This window comes from Heterocephalus glaber, unplaced genomic scaffold (genome assembly GCF_053883595.1).
Source record: "Heterocephalus glaber isolate CG9 unplaced genomic scaffold, H.glaber_assembly_v1.0 deba00000331, whole genome shotgun sequence".
Lineage (NCBI taxonomy): Eukaryota > Metazoa > Chordata > Mammalia > Rodentia > Bathyergidae > Heterocephalus > Heterocephalus glaber.
In genome coordinates, this window is record NW_028258142.1 from 63,128,901 (window position 1) to 63,143,171 (window position 14,271).

General features: G+C 39.2%; 1 long non-coding RNA gene across 1 annotated transcript in view; it reads right to left on the minus strand.

The window, feature by feature from the left end:
• Positions 1 to 14,271, minus strand: part of LOC110350852 (uncharacterized) — a 60,923-nt gene that overhangs the window by 27,861 nt on the left and 18,791 nt on the right. The window lies entirely within an intron of this gene.

Here is a 14,271-nt window from a genome sequence, read left to right on the forward strand (position 1 = left end):
TTTGATATAACAGATAACGTAGAAATAATAATAATAAACCCCTTGCAATTCAGCCAAGTGGCACTCATCACCTGACAGGTGTCCCAGGGAAGGGTGAGCCGATGTCGCTGAAAGGATGAGGGAACTGGAGCCCTGATTCTCAGGCCCCAAGGAAGGGTCTTCCCCGCACACCTCATGACACACGGAGGTGTGGAACACAGACGGCTAGACTTTCATCCTCAGCCAGGGACACGGGGACCTCATCTTTCCCTTTTAAATGTAGCAGCACCAACAGGGAAAGCTGCCCGTCCCAGGTGATGATTGAAAGGTGCACTCACTGCAAGGGTGGAGCACCCCTTCTTCCAGGGAAGTGTGGTTCCTCTGTTTTTTTCAGAGCATGGTTGGAGGTAGATATGTCCATATTCCTTTGAAATAAAAGGGATCAGGTGTATAAAATTCAATAATGGTAAGACAGCCATTCTGTCATCTCCAAGGAGAAATGTCTGGCCAGCAGAAAGGCATTCTTCTGATGAAAAGAAAGACTGACACCCAACAGAATAAGAGTGTCAGAGGCACTGAAATGGCCCTGGACTCCAAGCTTCAGTGTCAGCCCTCACCACACGGCATGGTTTCTAAGTTTCTGTAGAAGTCTCTTCGTGATGACCGTCAGAGAGGGTGCAGGAGTCAGTTCCAGAACCCGGCCAGGCACAGGCAAAGTGTGATGAGCTCACGTCTGCTGCACCTCCAGGAAGCGCTGAGCTCTGCTCCTGCCTCCACACCCACCATGCTCTAGGTCTCATGCCCTTTTCCATCAACTGTCTCTTTGAAGCCACTCTACTATTTTAAGACAGGTGAAGAGACTAAGCTTGCAGTCACTTCAGGCAGTGAGTTTTCAGCTAGGCTTAAAGCCCCAGTCCCAGCTGCCCTTTGGATGGTGCTGTCCACTCAGCCACACAGCCCAGGAGGGAGCCAGGAAGCCCTACCACATCACGCCATCGCTTACTAACGGTGTCACCATGGACAAGCCACCCACCCTCCCTCTCAGTTGCCTCAGCAACAAAACGCCAACCACAGTTCTTCACAGTGAAATGAGAGAAATGGATTTATAATATGGGAATATTGAAGAGAGCAAATTATTACTGTGATTATTACCATCATAGTGAACATACTATGAAAACAGTTATTTGATGCCACTTCTAAGATATGTCTTTTAAAAAGATTGTATTTTTCATAGTTACAGCATTAAAACTAGGAAAAAGTGTATAAATGACAATTCATCACCACTGGGGAATTGTTTTTTAAATAGTCATCTTTCCAAAGGCAAAAAAGGGCAAAAAAAATCATCAAAAGAGCTGCATCTCTTTTTCTAGTTTTTATATTCTTCAAATACTTATTATTTTACTGCTTATTTCATTTATTTTCTTATGGTTATTTTACAGCCCGATTTTCCTGCACATCACAACCACTAAGTGCTCGGCAGTCAAAATTTGAAGGAAAAATTGTGTCAACTAAAATATTTCAAAACAAGGCAAGCAAATCAATGAGAAAAAGCATACAAAGATAGTAAATGAGGGAGAGCCATGTAAATAATGGAAGAAACAGTTGTCTAGGCAAATAAATAAAGTCTATGATATAAATGATACACGACGTACCCCCACCAGGCAACAGTTACTATAGCAACAAGGAGAGAGACAGTATACTCAGAGTGAATCGACCAAGTGCCTAACCGCTACACTAAACAACCTCAGGTGTAATTCATGCACCTATTTTCACATGGCACTGAAGTGCATTATGTCTCTTATTTATGTAAAGTTACATATTTTATTAATAGCTATTACTTTAGAAAGAACATCTCTTGTGCCTCCTGACTTACGTGACAAGTCAGCCTTAGTCCAGATGTCCTGGGGCCAGCAAAAACTCTCATTTTCCACTTCTCAGTAATGAATTTTAGTGCAGCTATCTAAAAGGATGACTGTCCAATGACACAGGTAAGGCTGATTTACATATGTTCAAGACAGCACCCCGTTCTCTCTTCAGTATAGACACAGGTGCTTGGCGGTATTATCTAAAAGCCTTACCCCTCAGCAATGTAATGCAATGTCCAAACAGCAGCACCACCTGCATAGACACCCAGGATAATCTTTGAAGGTTTTTAAGAAAAGGAATCCCACGGGCTCATTCTCTAAATCACTCCGCAGTCTTGAACCTTGCCTCCTATTTAACTTTCCTGCTGTATCCTTTAAAACAAGCCATGAGCCTTATTTCTGCATTCTTAGGGAGTATACATTCTGAGTTTAGAAAACTTGTTCTTATAAAACAAGCATGATGTCCTTCCCCACTGAGAAGTGTATCAGGCAAGTTCTTTCAAGTTTGTAGTACCTGTAACCAAGGCAAAAAACTTGCACCCGTCAATCTGCTAGAGAGACGGAGAGGGCCTCTTTGACCTCAAGTACATCTGAAGGATGTACTTGCTCCAGCCTGGGAACATTTCCCTTTAGCGCTGAATTAGACATGGAAGACACAGGCTGGCAGTGCCCCGGGAGAGATGTTGGACAGTGGAGGGTGCTTGGTGTTGGGGAGTCCCCACCCTCACAGACGCCCCATGATCTTGCTCTTCATATTCTCTACGGGTGTCAGAAGCCCAGCTCCTTCAAGCCCCACTGCGGGTTGGGCTGTGGTGGGAATAAGGCAATGTTACTAGAAGTCCCCAGCACCGCCTGGGATAAGGACCTAGTATCTGAGATCCCAGGAGTCCCATTCTATCCCTGGAGAGTGCAGCACTCCATGCCATGCTAGAAAATGAAGCTGTAATTCTGTTCCAGACATAAGCCCTGGTCCTCAGTGTCTGGGATGTCCCCTCTTCCTCAGCTCTGAGGATGCTCACCTTGAAGCTGGGCTCAGAGCACAGCATGGCTGAAGGGGCCAATCACAGAGCCCGTCTGCAGGGACCCGGACAGGTGAAGCTGCACCTGGCACACTCGAGACAGCGTCGGGGTAGACAAGAGGATGTGTCACAGGCAGACGCCAGCTCCGGGTTATTTTTGGCACACTCTTGAGGAAGCTCATGGTGCTGCCCACATCATACCAGCCTTGCTACTGTGGAATTTAGTCTGCAGAGTTGTCAGCCCTTCAAGTCTCAGAACTAAAAATAAGGATCTGCTTATTAAAGCAAATGTAGTTTTTTTTTTTTACTCAGACTTTTTCATTCTTGCCCTCCGACTTTCCTCCTCACTTGAGTTTTCAAAATGTTTTGTCAATAATGCTTAGCTTTCTTCAAAATCCATGAACGATCAACTAGGTCTCAATTCTTGGGCAAAAGTAAAAGCTAGCTTTCTCATTTTTACATAGTTTTAGAAGCTGATAAGAAAAAAGTATGCCTGCAGAAAAGGTAAACAGAGCTTGGTTTTTGGAATGATATTATCAGATGTGTTAAAAACCAAGCTTAAAAAAGATGGAGCCCAACGTGTCCTAGGAAGAAGACTCGGCGGGTATCCAGCCCCTCATGCTTTGAGCCACGCATGGCTTCTAGCAGTCCACAGGTGCAGGTGTGTGACAAGATTTGGTGCAAAACAAATTAACTGTGTGCATCTCAGTGGCTCTAAAATCTCTAATCTCAACCCCTTTGATCTCAGCTGGTCTCTAACTTGAGAGGAAGTTCTATGGTATTACTTTGTTAAGCGAGGTAAGGCTGATAACTATCCTTTCTAATGAGAAACGTATTATATTATATTCCATCTTGTGAGCTCTGATTAGTCACATTTTAATTGACATCTAAAGAAAGTAGCAGCGGGGTGCAGGAGAGGGACAGATAGATGATGTGTCTACACCCCGCACAAACCTGAGCTCCCTCATGTTTCTGCCAGCACGACAGTCATTTGTAAGAGAGGCTTGGATGGTTCCAGGCTAAAACTGAGAATATTCATTAGGCACTCCTAAAATGCTACCGGTCTCCTTCTGCATAACTGTCAGGATGTTGGAGTCAATCATGGGCATCACAATCCAGCCCTTACAATCATCTTACAGCCACTGCAATAATTCCCTTCCTCCAGCTTTACTCTAGTTGTCTTATCTGTCTCCGTGGCTGACAAACCTATCTCCCTGAGATGAGTGAAAGTACCCCGAGTACTGCTGAGTTATCACAATAATACTGAGTACTTAGCTTTAAAATTAATCCTTTATTTGGGGGGGAAGTATTAAGTTTATTGGAATATTGAGCAGATAGTATTATAGACAGCCAAGTGAGGCAGAAGACAATGGGCAGCTGGAGAGGCACTGGGCCAAAGCAGAGACCAGGCCTTGGTCAGAGAAGCAGGAGCCTGAGGTTAGGAGTTATCAAGAACAAGAGGAATAATTAAGTCCAGGGATACAGCAAGTGAGGTAATGCATGGCGTTGGAAGCCCACTATGACAACTTCTCCTCTTACCTATCTGGAAAATGTAGGGTTTTTTTTTCCTTTTTACTTTGTTCTTTTAATGAATCACTTGGATAAGATAGCAGATAAAAGGCCCCTGCAGGCATACACTTGCTATTTGCCTCAGTTCCTCATAGGCCCCTTTCTAGTTCAGGTGAGCTTGTCTTTGTCCTGCAGGTTGACTTTAGTTTGACTCAGAGTGGTCTGAGACCTGCTCATTTTTTGGTATAAAAACTCCTAGAGAAAAAATCCCCATGGCAACCCACTTTTGGATCCTCTCTCAACTACTATTCTCTCTTCTTAATAAATACTTGTCCTGTCCATCTCCTTTGTCCTTGATTCCATTCTTTGATTTCCTGAGACACAAACCCAGGTTATGGTGTTACAATAGTAGAGTGTTCCTATATGCCCTTCTAGCCTCAATCCTACAATTTCTTTTAGTTTAAATATCATACAATAGTATAATCTCTTGCACAGTATCCATACATTATTAGCAGCAACTTAAATTAAGACTTTGGGTTGTACAGTTCTATGTGTTTTCACAAGTGCATAATGACTTATTCCACTATTTCGGTGAACCCTTTCGTATAGAACAGTTTCTCCTCCTTGAAAATGCCCTGTGCTCCATCTGTCTCCCTCCTACCCAAACCCCTAAAAATCACTGATCATTCAGCCATCTCTGTAGTTTTGTATTTTACAGAACGTCATGTACATGGAATTATACAGCAGGTAGCCACTTCAGACTGGCTTCTTTTACTGAATAATGTGCAATTAAGTTTTCTCCATGGCTTTTTGGAGCTCATTTTTTTTATTACTGAATAATACTGCATTGTGTGGAAGTAACCATAAATTGTTTATTCATTTACCACTTGAAGGACATGCTTTTAACTTTTAGCAGTTATAAATAAAGCTGCCGTCGATATGACATGTTTTAAGCTCACTTGGATAAATACTGAAGAGCATGACTGCTGTATCTTATGGTAAGATTGTGTTTATCTTTGGTAAGGAACTGCTAAACTGTCTTCCAAGGTAGCTGTACCCTCTTGCATTCCTACTAGCAATAAATGAGAGAGTTCCTATTGCTCACATCCTCACCAGGATTTGTCAGAGTTATGGATTTTCTCTATTGTAATAAGTTGTGCAATGGCATCTCATTGCTTTAATTTGCTCTTCCCTTCTGATGGGAGGTGGACCAAATTTTCATTTACTTATTTGCCATCTGTATTTGCTGAGGTTGACAGAAACTGAGTTGTTTTCTTTTTGAGTTTTAATGGTTCTTTTTATATAGAGTGTGAGTCCTTTATGAGATATATGCTTGCAAGTTTTTCCTGCCAGTCTCTGACTTTTTTGTTGTTGTTGTTGAATAAAGTCTTGCCCAGTACAGAAAGTTCTAGTTTTAATAAAGTCCATCTTACCAAGTTTCTGTTTCAGGGACCGTGGTTTTGGTGCTGTGTCTAAGTCACCACCACATGCAAGGTCACCTAGATTTTCTCCTTTGTTGTCCTGTAGGAATTTAATAGTTTTGCATTTCACATTTCTGTCTGTGATCCATTTTGAGCTTGACCCCTTTTCAGTTTGTTGCACTTGTTCACTTTTCTTCACTTTTCCTTTCCCATCCCTGACTTTAATGTGCATTTTATGTGATTCAATTTTCTCTCCTGACTTAGAGCACTGATTATACTTTTAAATTTAAAATATTTTTACTAGTTGCCCTGGAATTAGCACGACACACTTACTAAATATCTGAGTTCTTTCAGTGCACACCACGGCACAGGCACCTTAGAGAGATAATCCCATCTCGGGCTTATCCCGTCTAGCACTGGGACTATTTGAGTCACTTATCCGTAAGTCAGAATCACCCAGTTACTTGCTGTCATTATTACTACTCTGAAAAACAGAGATCAATTAAGACTACATAAAAAATTTTATATTCCAGAAATTCTTTTCCCCTTCTGGTGTGCTGTTTATGTAGCTCTAAGTTCCTGACACGTCATTTTTCTTCTTTCTGACACCTTCTTTTAACAGTTTTTGGCTCTCCTGGAGATAAATTCCTTCAGTTTTTGTTTCCCTGAAAACCTTTTTATTCTTCTTTCACTTCTGAAGGATACTTTTAGTGCATGCAGAATTGTACATGGTGAGGTTTCCTTTCAATGCTTTAAACAACTTGGTCTCTCTCTTTCCTGCTCGTGTGGTTGCTGAAGAGAAATTCGGTATCATCTTATCATCTTCATTCCTGCTCCTCCAATGGTATTTTTTTTTGGGGGGGGTGAGATCTCTTTTAAGATTTTCTCTTCACCTTGGATATTGTGTATTTGTCTATGACATCAAGTTGTAGGTGTTGTGCTATTTATTCTGTCTGCCATTCCTTTGATTTCCTGGACCTGTATTTTGTTCTCTGCCATTAGTTTTGGAAAGTTCTCAGCCATTATTATTTAAAATGTTTCTCCTTTGTAATTTATGTCCCACAATTCTCATCATTTTCAAATATTCTACATCTCTTATCTCCCTGATTTTCAGTTTGGGAAGTCCTATTGGCATATCTCCAAGCCCACCGATTCTTTCTTCAGTCCCGCACCCTCTGCTTTTGAGACATTCCTCAGGTCTTGTACATTGTTTTTCATTTCTAGCATTTTCTTGTAATTCTTTTTTAGAGCTCCCATCTTTCTGCTTATATTATTCATCTGTTCTTGTGTGTTGTCCACTTTTTTCATCAGAGTCCTTAGCATATCATAGTTATATGATTGTGTAATTATATCATAGCTAAATTCCCCTCCATATATGCTAAATTCTCTAACAAACAAGGTGTGATAAAAATATAGTGAATAAACTAAAAAAATAATTGCAGTAAAAGACACGTCACCATTACACCTTCTCAAAATACTCCTCTTTGCTTCAAATACACTATTCTATCCCTCTTGCCACTTTCTGAAGCAGTTATGGAAGTTCTCTCCCATGTCTTTAAAAAGTATGATAAAAAACATGGTGAATCCTACTATTGAGTGCCGTCCAGGGGGAAGTCAGGCTCCTAAAATTATGATGAAGCATCCTCATCTGCCTCATTCATTGATCTGGTATCTGGGGAAGTCAGGCTCCTAAAAATATGATGAAGCATCCTCATCTGCCTCATTCACTGATCTGGTATCTGGGGAATTCAGGCTCTTCCCTGAAATCAAAATGACCAGGAACGGTATACATTTTGAGTGGACTAAGGACATCAAGGCAGCCACAACAGCATAACCAAAGACACTCATGAAAGACAACTTCCAGAACTGCTTCAGAAAGTGGCAAGAAAAATGGGATAAGTGTGTTTGAAGTGAGGGGGAGGATTTTCATAGAGTATAATGGCAATGTGTCTTTAACTATAATAATTTTTAAAATTTAAGCATTCACCATATTTTTGATAACATTTCATATCTGGGGAACTTAGGAATGAGGTCTTTGATGTGATGCTTTATGTTTATGTTACACTTAATGCTTGGTTTACATGTAGATGTCAAACACTTTCGTTTCCTCTAGTGTCTATTTCTGTCTCTGTCATTTTGGATGTCCCTGGAAACTCCTTCTTCAACATAGCTTGTGTCTTGCAGCTGCCTGCTGTAGTCTCCAGTTTGTGACCCTGTTCTGATGTAGCGCTTATGGTTCGGGTAGCTGGGTGTGTTCTACAGTTTCAGGACAAACCCAGCTCCAGGCCCTGTTGGCCCAAGTCTCTGGGTTATGACCTTCAGAAGAGCTTCTTAGCATTTTCCCCTTGCTTTATGTGTGACAGGAAGGTTAGGGTTAAATCTCCTCTGAAAGCAGGACCTTACTTCTCTGAGGGATCTAAGAAGAGCTGTTGGTCTTCAGTTTGCTCATCTTCCCTCTTGTTATAAGGATGGAAATGATGACTTCTAACCTATTCACATGTCAGAGCTGAAACCAGCAGTCTGCTTTCTAACTGCAATGAGTCCATTGATGAACAATGCCAGTGGGAAGGTTATACAGAGCCATTCTTCCCTCAGTTACCTGTGAAAGAAGGTCTTGGTTTTTGGAATAATAAGCCCTTAAAATCACTAGACACACTGCTCATAGCATACACGAGTCAGTTTGCCAGACAGTATAATACACTGTGTGACCACTAATAATGTCTATGTTTCTATATATCCTTCCCTATGAAATCCCCAAATACAGGATGTATTGTCACTCAGTTTGGAGGACATGTTGGTGACAGTCTTGATCCTAAGGAAGACATGTGTAGTAGGGATAAGAGTCACTGTGGGGCTCAGGGGCACTGGCAGAAGCTGGGCAGTCCATCACTGGGCATACAAGTGGAAGCCTGCCATGGTCCCACACAGGAGACTCAAGTCGGAAGGAAAGAGCCCAGGTGGGTACTGACAGCGTGCTTCAGGGTAGACAGAAGTGATTCATTCCTTCACAGTGGCTATCGTCCTTAGGAACACACAGGAACAGTTTTGGGGATGCCCTGAAAAACTGAAGGTTTCACACAGACTTACATCATGGTTCCATTCATTCTCTTCGAGAAGACAGGCCCAGAGGGCTTTAAAAATATGTGCAAAACCAGTGAGTTTTGTAACTCTGCGAGTCATCTTCCACAGAGGATGAAGGGACATAAAAAGAAGCCCAAGACTTGTGCTGTTGAAACCTTGAGGAAGGCCCACAAGGCTTCAGGTGCCAACCGCACCCCTCTTCTCTGCATGCTTGGCTCCTGGGTGAGGTTCTTCTTTCTGTTGGTTTGATATTTATCTCTGCATGGTTTCTATTGTCTTCGATGTCTCCTGCTTTGGACTCACATCCCTGACTTTCTGACTCTGAATTGAGTTTCATCATGAGATTCAGGCCTCTCTAAAACAAAAGGAGCATCTTCAGCTTCAGGTATAAAAAACGTTCTTTTTCTTTTCTCCTCTCCTCCTCCCCTCCCCCTTCCCCTTCTCCTTCTCTTTCTTCCTCTCTCTCTCTCCCTCCCTCCCTCCATCTCTGGCTTTCCCTCTCTCTAAGTTGCAAGTATGTAATAGAGCTTTTTACATGAATATTCTATTAAATGACATTGGGATAATTCAGAAAGCAACACCCAGCTGGCATATTACCTTAATTTACATGACAGTCAATTTTACACAGAGTAAAGATTTAAGTGTAAAAAAAATGAGGCCACAGATTTTCTTAATGAAATGCATAATCTTGGTGTTAAAATAAGAATGACATGAAAACTAGATATCATAAAAGAAAAAACTGATATATTAGATTGCATAAAATCTTATTTTTAGTTGAAAAGAAAAAAGCATAGAAGGTAAGACCACACAAAAATTCTTGGTAAGATATGTAACGAACAGTGAGTTCACATCCACAATATACTTAGTCTGTTTCAAAATATCAATAAAAGCATAAAAATTATAAAACAGACTAAGGATAGGAATAATGTTCAGAAAGATGACTGACATGGAAAAAGAAGATACACTGTTTTGGTTGTTGTTGGTGGCCCTGGAGATTGAACCCAGGGCCTTCACAGTGAGGTGCACCCCGTCCCTTTTTATTTGGTTTGAGGCAGGGTCTCCCTAAATTGCTACGTTGCCCAGATTGAGCTCAAACTCATGATCCTCCTGCCTCAGCTTCCCATACTGCTGGGATTAGGGATGTACACCACCATGCTCAGCCAAAAAGACACTTTTTAGTGAATAAAATAATTAAAACTGTGACACCCTCAAATTATTTATTCAAATTAGTTATTTTTCCTATCAAATTGGCAAAAATAAAAAGCAAAACTGTGGTTCCATGCAAAGACAGAGTGAAGCAGTTGCTCTCATACACTGTTGGTAGGAGCGTAACAAGCCACAAACACACTAAGGCAAGTTCACAACACTCACAATTTTAAAAGTGCACAAACTTTAATCTAAGAACCCCACTTGCAGATATTATTAATCCTATAGAAACACTCCAACAAATGACAACATATAATTATAGTGATATTAACTGTGTCTTTGTTTTAAAACTGAGGATTGAAAATAATAAAAATATTCATGGAAGAACATTTGATTAAACACATTATGGCAGAATCATTGGCATCACTTCTATGGGTCTTAGGCAGCAGAATCCCACTCTTCCTATGATGCTGTTGCTTTAGTAGACCAGAACTCTGTCGAAAATGTGTATCCCCCCCGCAAAAAAGAGCAGATCCATATGATTCAATACTGGTCATCAAGGCAAAACTGTAATGTATTTACAGTATTAGATGACAGGAAAGAGAATTTTACTCAAGAAACAAATTCTATTGAAAAATCAGTATGTGGGAAATTGTGGAACTAAAATATAAACAGATTCAACTAAATATTTCATCAGATGGGTGTAATAGAAGTGTGGGGAGAGTTGAAGACAGCCTTAATGATCATGAAGATAGGCAAGTGAAAAACTACAGATTGAAGCATGTAGAGAAAAAAGGGGGGGAAATATAGAAAAGAGCATATACGACATTTGAACAGTAAAACATTTAAGGTATTTGTTGATGGAGTCTCAAAAAAGATTTAAAAAAGAGAATGAGTAATATACTGTTTGAAGAGATAACAGTTCAAATTTCCAAGTGATGAAAGATATATACCTACAGACTTAAGAAGCAGTATGAGCCCCAAACAATAAATATAAAGAGAACTATACCTAGGTACTTCATAGGAAGAATAACTAAAAATCAAAAACAATAGGAGAATCTAGTGAACAATCAAACAAAATAAAATACATCTCAAGACACACTCCTTTCAAAAGAAACACCACAAAATCATAGAAGACTTCAAAAACACAATGGAAGTCTGAAGACAGTGGAATGTTCATATTTTATGTTGGAAAAAAATTAATTCTATAACCAGCAAAAATATTCTTCAAAAGTTAAGGTAAGAAAAATATTTCTGGGAAAATTGAACTTTAAACACAATCATATAAATAGGATTGAAGATATATATATATATATATATATATATATATATATATATATATGAATGATATGCAAAAGATCTATGAACATGACTAACAAACTTATTGCTCAGAATATGTTCTCTTCCCACAGTGGAATAAAGCTAGAAATCAATAATGAAAAGATAATAAATTCTCTCTCAAATTTGGAAATTAAGCAGTATATAGTACTTTAACTCTCACACAAAAGAACTCATACAAGGGAGAAAATATTTTAAATGAAATAATTGTGAAACTTGGCAAACTGAAATTTAAAGAATAGAAGTAAAGCTATGCTTAGACTAATAATAATAGCTTTAAGTATATATTAAAATATATTTGAAAATAAATGACATATGTGATCATTTAAAGAAGTCAGAAAACACAAGCAAACTAAATCCAAAGTGAATGGAAGGCAGGAAGATTGAAATATAAGGGCAGACATTAATAACTCAGAAAATAAAGGTGCCATAGGAAAAAAGTAAACACAGCCAAAAGTAGCTCCACTGAGAAGATGGATAAACCTCTAGCAAGATGGATCAAGAGAGAAGGAGAGAGAGGCAGAAAGAGACAGAGAAAAAGAGACAGACATACAGTGTGTGAGTGTACAAAGAATTGATTTCACAAATGAAGAAGGGACTTGAATGCAGAATCTATAGACACAGAGCTCTCAGAAGGTATTGTGAACAAATTCATAGCAATAAATTAGAAAATTTAAATGAAATAGACAAATTCCAAGAAAAAGTATATAAAAGACATTTTAAACATCTAACATCCTCTATTAAACAATTGAATCTGAAATTAAAACCCTGCTTATAAAAAACTCTCCAGGCTTAGATAATTTTCCTGGTGAATTCAACTAAACAGTTAAAATGAATGTCATGAGTTTTCCATAAACTCTCTGTGGGAATGGAAAGAGTGAATACTTCCCAACTCATTTTATGGGGTTGTGATAATAGCACTATCAAAACAAGACAGAAAATTGCAGAGCAAATTCTCCCATGAATGTATCTGAAAATGTCCTTACTAAAACACAGACAGTTCTCCCTGGGCAGCACACTGTGGGGCTGTCAAACTGACTATGCAAACCAAATCTATGCAAACTGAGGTGAGTAATGAGTAGGAAAAACTGTGAGTCTTTTCTGTGATCTTTACAATTTTGGGTCAAACAATAGCACCCTTCTTACTGTTAAACAAAGGTTTAGGCAAACTTTTAAATGTGTAAATAAAATTTAGTATTCTGTGATTCACAACATTATAAACACTGGATAATGTGTTTTGTTTCCTCACCAGCATCACCTACTGTCTGTCACAACCACTGCCCTTGTTGTGTCAGTGAGTGTGCCCTCCCTGGCCCTGGTCCCTGGCTGCACATCGAGTGTCTTGAAGGGTGGCAGGCTCAGTGTCTATGTGGTTGGCTTCTTTTTTCTGTAAATCTTCTGGGATGTGACTAGAATTTCACTTCTCATGTTATCACATCCTTTTTTTGCTGTATTTTCCTATTTGTTGGCCAATCCCCTTTGAGAAATGTCTAGGTTTTTTTTTTTAATGTCACATGGGTTTGTCCAGGGAGGAAGCAGTCAGCACACTACATGCCTCACTGCCAGTGTGTTGAAAGTCACACATATTGGAAGCAGGCAAAGCAAGGTCTGTTTCTTGATGTAGATGCTGGTACATGAATGTTGTTTTGGAAATTCACTGGGAATAAAAGAGTCATTTGCATACTTTTCCCATATTTACAATATGCTTTAGCAAAAAAGTTCCTTAAGAAATATTGTAATAAAATTAACCACAGCAGAATAAATGAAAAAATATTATGTGATCATTCATATGGGAGTAGAAAATGTATTGATAAAATTCAATTCATTCATAAAAATAAGAATATAGCAAACTAGAAATGGAAGGAATTTCCTTGATATACTAAGGGGTACTCCAAAAACCTACATCACATATCACACTTAATGGAAAGCTTATACATACTTCCCTTCTGATACTGAGACAAAGATGCCTGGCTGTCATTCCATCTGCTCACACTGGAATGGAGGTGCTAGCTCAGGGAAATTTCCCACACTACTGGAAATTATTTTAAAACACCTAATTAAAAGGAAAGATATACAATGTTCATGAACTAGAAGGTGGCACTTCATTTGACATTGGTCTATAGATTCACTGCAGTTTTAATTAAGATAAGAATAGTTTGTAGGGAGTGTGTGTATGTGTATAAGTAAATAGTCAAGGTAATTAGAAATGTGAAGGGACAGGACTAGGATAATCTTATAGAAGGACAATATTTGAGGAGTGACATTCATAGCTTTCAGAATGTATTATGCGGTGTGGTAATTAAGACAGATGATTCTGGCAAAAGAATAACAAATAATCTAATAGATGAGAATAGAGTTCAGAAACCGATGCACACATATATGGCTACTTGATTATGAACACAGAATAAGGCAAACATTTTAAACAAAACAATTAAATGCTAACCAAAAGAGAAAGGATTGATACATTGCATTAAAATTTGGAATTTATAGTCATCCCAAGGCACCACTAAGAGAGTGAAAGGTAAATAACAAACTGAAGAAAACATGTGGAACTCAACAATGGACCTAGACAGTATTCCTACATAAGGAACTCTGGTAGATCAATAAGAGAAAGACAATATAAAAACAAATGGAAGGATATTCACAGAAGAGAATATTCATAGCTAATGAACTGAAAAGATATTCAAGCTCAGAGACCTTAGAGAAATGCAAATTCAAAGCACAGTTGAAAACCAACATCAGCCCCTGCACTGGCTAAAATTCAAGAGACTGACACACAGCACATGTTGGCAAAGATATGGAGTGCCTTTAATTCTCCTACTATGCTGATAGGAGTGTACTGATGCAACCACTTTCTAAAAGCATTTGGTACTAGCTCCTGAAGTTGAATTTACACGAACCCAATCACCCAGA